General features: G+C 33.2%; 1 protein-coding gene across 1 annotated transcript in view; it reads right to left on the bottom strand.

The window, feature by feature from the left end:
- LOC117119943 overlaps positions 1-5,588 on the bottom strand; it is a 9,891-nt gene extending 4,303 nt beyond the window's left edge. The window contains exons 1-3 of the mRNA XM_033264922.1: positions 5,515-5,588; positions 4,063-4,138; positions 3,243-3,340 (exon numbers count right to left, since the gene is read on the bottom strand). The gene's annotated coding sequence lies outside the window, so the exon portion shown is untranslated. The remainder of the gene's footprint in view (positions 1-3,242; positions 3,341-4,062; positions 4,139-5,514) is intronic.
- Between the last annotated feature and the right edge of the window lie 1,227 nt (positions 5,589-6,815).

The raw sequence follows: 6,815 nt of genomic DNA, 5'->3' as shown, positions 1-6,815 counted from the left end.
TGGAAAACCCAATGGAAAATAAAACTTAGCCAGCATTAGACGTCGAGTGCGCACCAATCAGAACACAGTAAAATGTGTTAAAGGTTAACCTCGTGGCAAATGTTGAAAAGCTGTGAGCAACAGTGAGTAAAAAACGGAGTAAATGCGGTCTAGCATGACTAGCCTTAATTCGGCAAGGTAGTGATTTCTATACTTCCATTTAGTATTGGATCGCTTTGCAGGTTGTTCTGCTTCAAATTACGGTAAACAATAAACAACGTGATCTGTAGAAATCGTAAAAATTTGTACATGATTTGTCATCAGTATTATTATAAGAAGAAAATTCCTACTACCAGAAGAATAATATCAGATCAAAATTCTACGAATTGGAAAGTTTACCAGTATAACTACTGTCTGCTCTCCTCCTCTATAGGGGAAAATGTAGGCTGTACGTAAGCCTAAATTACATCGAAATTCGAACATATTGAATGCCCACTAGGGTACCCACCCAGCTAGCGAACTAAACACAGTTTTAAAACATGATCGATTTAATAATAAGGTAGGATATGACAAAACAATAAAGTTCTAACATTGTTTATTTAGTAAATTGCAACATTGCTTACGTGTTGAAAGCTGGTAAACTATATTTCAATATTGTTTACGCATTGATTATCAGCCCGACGATCCAGCCTACGATCATTGCAAAGCTAATTAAAATAACAATGACCTTTGTAGTGGTTCGTAGCTACGTTCCAAATGGTACCTACGAGCAGGCTACGAGTGGTTACGCGCAGATACAAAGCGATATTTCCTGACTATACTGTACTTCAAAATCAAATGTAGAACTATATTATGTTATTGCTAATATGATAATTACCATACTCTCGTAAATACAGTACAGATAAAAATTACTGCTTTTGTAACACGCGTACCTACGTGTAGATAACGTGTAGGCAATGCTGCCGGTCATTGCCCTTTGCAAGTTCTCATCACTCCGATCCCAGCTAGCTCTCTTCTCTAGCTGCAAGTAAACACCCAATGATTTACATTGCATTCTCCCTTCCATGCAACGTGACTAGGTGCTCATTACAGAAAGTCAGCGTTTTGTAATCAAAAAAATTCCTTCCTTCAATATTATTATTAATTTTGATGTATGGAGAAATATTATTAGCTGAATAAAATATGTTGATCGGTATTATTTAATTAATAATACCACAGCAATATATCTTGGGTTGTTTAGGCGCCCTAAATAACTTTTTAACCAGGACAGGCATGTAGGTAGGCCTGAGCATTGCTTAAATAGGCCAACGACCTAGGCCTTTTTACTTTACTATATACTACTCCAGCTGGTCCAGGTCAAGACTGGTACTATGAATGATGATTCGGAAGGCTAGATTGTGATAATTTTAATACAGTAATTGTCACTATTAATATCTGCTTACAAACTTTGATTTGCGCGAGTTTGTTCATTGATATCTGACCTTCATTTGATGGCCGGTATTTACCCTCTGTAGAGATGACGATATCCTAGCTAGCTACGTACGAATGCCAGGTGCGGTGTAACACTCCAAATGCGTGTGCAAATCCTAGGTTTTGCCTACGTGTAGTAAATGCTAAGCGTAGACTAAGTTAATCCTAAGCGTAGCTTATGAAGCCTACGCGTAGGAAAATGTTGTTATCTGTACTGTAATTACCATCTATAGAGCATTACTGACAGCCGAGTAGGTGTTCTATCTATTTCATCGTCATTGGAAAGGAAATTTTCTCTATTGGGTATTTGAGTACCAATATGAGGGGAACTTGCTAGTGTCTACTTCATAGGCATTTGAGTTGAGTGTCATGAGGGAGTATTTAAGTGTCATTATATAAGGAGGTACTTTAGAGTATGTAGGAATTTGACTATCATCATGAGGGGAGCTACTGTATTAGTGTACCCAGATATTTGATTGTCTTTATAAGGAAGTACTTTGTACTGGTGTAGGAAATTGAGTGTCATCATGAGGGGAACTAAGTATGACTTCTAGGTATTTAAGTGTTGTAAAGAGGTACTGAAATTAGTATGTAGTATTTTTAGGTGTTTGAGCATCATTACAAGGAGAGCGATAAGTATGCATTTTAGCTATTTGGTTCCAGTTACTTTAGTATCTTTAGGCATTCGAGCTTCATTATCAGGCGTGCTAAGTAGCGTTCAAGGTATTTGGATTTCGTTATATGAATTAAGTTAGTATATGTGTAGGTGTTTAAGCATACATTCATATTTCAGTGTCTATAAGGAGATACTTTAGTATGTGTAGGCATTTAGGTGTCACTATGAGGGAGAGTTAAATATGGTCTGGGTATTTTGAGTGTCATGATAAGGAGCTTATTCAGTATGATAGGCATGTGAGTATTGTCATGAGTGGAGCAAAGTAGCACTCTAGGTATTTGAGTTTGTGATTACAGTATATAAAGTTGTATAAAGTAGTATGTGCAGGCATTAACATAATTATCAATTGAACAAAGTAAGGTTTCCAGAGTAGCTATTTGTTTTCATTCATAAGAAGATAATTATGGGGCATCCATAATTATCAACATTTTCAAAAGAGTACAAAACATATGTGGCAAAGACAAGCCAAACAAGTCACTTGTCGCAAATCGTGTTTCAGAGGAAATGGCCAAAACATGCTGGAATGTCAAATTTTAAAAAATCTATTTTATTGCAACCTTTATATATCTACACATCAAGAGTAGGCATAAGTACCCTTTTATAAAAAAGATAAAATGTTGATCTGAAAATGACACAAATTATCATTTTTTTTTTTTTGTGTAGTCTTTCAGGGAGAGGGAGGGGTCACTGAGAAGAGTATTGTTTGTACTCTTTTGAAAATTTTGAAAGTTATGGATGACCCCCTTAGTAGGTTTACGTGTTTTATAATGTCGTTTTGCTAATTATTACATTCAGACATATTCTTGATTTTTTTTAAACACTTGGAATCATCAGCAAACATTGCCAGAATGGAGTGGTGGACAGAGCTGGGCAAGTCATTAATATACAAAAGAAACAAAAACAGCCCAAGTATGGAGCCATGAGGAACTCCGGAGACAACGGGAAGCCAATCTGAATTACACCCTTCTATAACAACCCTTTGATAACGATTGCTAAAATAAGAATTAAATCAACGGAATAAAATTGAATGAAAGCCAAAAGATTGTAATTTGTAAATAAGAAGTTGATGAGATACACTATCAAAGGCTTTAGAAAAATCTAAATAAAGCATACCAACCTGCCCAGCTTTGTCTAGCACGGAACTAATTTCTTGAAAGACAGTAAGACGTTGCGTGTCACTGAACATTCAGCCAGTCTAGGGGAATATTTTGAGATCTAAGAGAACAATTAATAATGTAGCATAAGGGAGGAGCAATCTGTTGAGCACATTCCTTTATAACAATAGGAGACAAAATGTCAGGATTTGGTAACATCTAAATGTTTAAGAATATCAAAAATGTATTTTTCATTAACAGAAATTGATCCAAGATTATCATTCTGGAGAATGGGAATATTGGGAAATTCTTCATAATCCTTAACCTGAGACAAAACAGAATAAAAAAAAAAATTTTAAACAATGTTGCTTTGTCTTTTGCATTTAAAAATCACAAAGTTTGTTAATTTCACCACTTCTAACAGTCTTAATGCTGCGAACATTTAGATCAAGAAAATTCAGCCCGTTTTTACTCTGTGCCTTAACTGGGCCAGGACATGGGTGAATATCCCCACACGCAAGCAGAGCAGTAACAAAGAGAATTTGTTTTGCAGCATAGTACTTGTTTTTACAACTAGATAGTTCATTGCGTAATAAAATTCTCAACTGCTTGTGCGATTTATTTTCTATGTGAATACATTTTGATATGAAAACTTCGTGCCCAAACGACAATGGAAACACATCGTAGCGAACTAGGGTTGCAAGAACTGTAGCTTCAATCCAAACATGAATATTATTTGCTCCCCGATTGGTAGTTAGTCCCAGTACTCCCGTTTTTGATGGTCGTAACCATTCCAGCTTTGCCATTGGCCTCATGTGCATGAAAATTTAGGATGACCAGTACCACACTGAATGTTTGGATGGTGGATGTTCTTCGTGTACACATTGTGATCCCATAGGATTGTATTACTAAGTAATATCTGTGAAAGAAATTAATCTTTTTATATCATAATACATAATAAAAACTATTAAGATCTTATTTTATATTTAAATGATAATGTAGTAGGCTTTAGATTAAATAATTACAATTGAAAACTTTATAGGTAAAAACTACATTTTGAACTACTAAGTCTCAGGGGTCCCAATTTGGAAGGAGTCGCTTTTAGGAGATCTTGTTAGTTAAACTTTACACATTAATTTTATTTTGCTGGTAATGGTGATACCCGTTGTCGTCACTGATTTCTGTGAGACAGTTAATAAATAAAGCGTGACTTTCCCTATTCCTTGTTTCACAAACTTATTTATTTAAAGCTTGTCAGAGACGGGCGGAAAAAAAATAAAAATTAAATTTTGTTTGCTTGTTTAGCAAATAGTTTTGCCAAAACATCTTGATGGAAGATAAAATAAAAATAAAATTTTATTGTTGAATATAAACAGTGTAGTAAGTTAAATGCTATAAATTTATTATATAGGAATCTTAATTTTGGAGGTTTCAAGTCAGTCTCAGGTGTAATAAAAATAAAGAAAAACTTTATTTTTTCTAAAAATTTCCAGTTTTTCATTGTGGCTAATGCACTAATTGGCCAAAAATAAAATTTTATTTTTATTTTAATTTATTAATATTGGAGGGTGGTGGGTTCGCAAAACAAGTTACTGATATTAAAAAATTCTTGTCTAAAGTAGTAAAAATGTGCAAATATGAATTTGGTGAAAATTGGTCATTTTCCGGGTGATTCGTGCATTAGCGTGGGAGGCCATCCCGATTTCCTGGAGAATCTTGCAATATGCGGGACCCTTGGAATGTATTTGGATGCTAGAGAGAGGACTATTCAGCGCACTTTATAACTTATGGTGTACAGTATGTACTGTACGGTATTCTATTGAATTTATATAACTTAGAAAAAATGTAATATATTACAACATTAAGTTATACGCAATGATACTGCTTACGAAAGTATAATACATATTCCAAGTATAGAAATGCATGCTATCGTGTTAGGATTCAATATTTCAACATTAATTATGTCATCAGGAATGATTCCTGATATTGACATAATTAATTACAAAATATTGAATCCCAATACGATGGTGTGCATTTCAATACTTGGAGTAGGCCTATGTATATGTATTAAAGTATAACACATATTCCAAGTATTGAAATGCATGCCATCGTGTTAGGATTCAATATTCCAACATTAATTATGTCATCATCAGGAATGATTTCTGATATTGACATAATTAATTACAAAATATTGAATCCCATACGATGGTGTGCATTTCAATACTTGGAGTAGGCCTGTATTAATTATACTTTACTATCAGTGATTAATTAGTGGACCTTTCGTATAATGCTTACCTTTATAAAAAGAAATGTTGTTTTAATCACTTTTCAGTTGTTCACAAAACAGGACTAAATACAAGATGGCATCCAAATGGTAGCTGTTTTTAGATTGTGGGTTTTTATATGGTATTACTGTAACATTCTAATCAGTTTATCAATGTAAAAACAACCTACAGTATAACACAATTGTAGATAGTGTACTTCTAGCCAATTATAAGTACCACATTATCTTTTCTGTATCCACTATTATAAATTTATTTTTTCAAAAGTCTGTACTCTACCCATCTGAGAGGGTTCATTTACAGGAGCCAGTTGCAAAGTTCACAGAATATCTATTGTATCTTGGTAATTAAATCAATAACATCAAGGATTGAACAAATTAAAAATGGTATTTGAACTTGTATTATCAAAATAGTTTAAGCTTATCAGCTTCAGTCGGTTTACACATGAACACATGATGTGTTTTACTAAATATTTCAAATAATAGTTGTTTTAGTAAACCTATTGTTCCATAAGTGACTGATAAGTTTTATGTCAATACTATTGTATGGTGCACGTATACTTGAATTTGTTCAATCTTTGACTTAATTGATATTTGCATACAGTGGTTGCTTTTCTGTAAACTTTGGTAATGTACAGTACTTAAAAATCAAATGTAGAATTATTTAATATGTTATTGCTGTATGGTAATATATGACATATTTTAAATTAGTCACATATATCATGTTGGGATTCAATCAATTTTTATTATTATTATTTTTTTTTTGGTCCATGTCTTCAGAAGAAAAAAAAAAACATTACTTTTAAAGTTTTTTTAAAATGGAATGTCATCCTTCTGTTTTTTCTACAAAATTCCTAGAAAAAGAACAAAATGAGTACATTAGCAATGTTGAATCTAGGAATTGAAAATAGAAGGGGGTGGAGGTGTAGAAAGTTAAGTTTATAGATCGATGGTCCAGCGCACCTCAGTACCAAACATAGTGGTACAAACTTTAGTGTTCCTAGCACTTTTAGATGGTAAGAAATGGTACTCTTATACTGAAATTTACTTTTCGTACTCCACCCCATTTTCTCTGTTTTTGAATTTTTTTGTGGGGTGGGAGGGAGGATGGACTAAACTGAATGGTAATTAATTTTTAATGATTTTATATTAATCGATTTTATATCAATCTGAACTCAATTCGTTTTATTTAATTGTACTTCATAATAAGTTCATAATTTTAATTGACTGGATCAATTTAAGTCAATTAATTGATGCTTCATAATCTGGTTGATTAAATATCAATCAATTTTAATACTTCTAAAGACTTCATGTC

This window comes from Anneissia japonica, unplaced genomic scaffold, assembly GCF_011630105.1.
Source record: "Anneissia japonica isolate Jap-2015-1 unplaced genomic scaffold, ASM1163010v1 scaffold77942_len14657_cov114, whole genome shotgun sequence".
Classification (NCBI taxonomy): domain Eukaryota; kingdom Metazoa; phylum Echinodermata; class Crinoidea; order Comatulida; family Comatulidae; genus Anneissia; species Anneissia japonica.
Note: the sequence above shows the minus strand (reverse complement) of the source record. Positions and strands in the feature narration are given on the sequence as shown.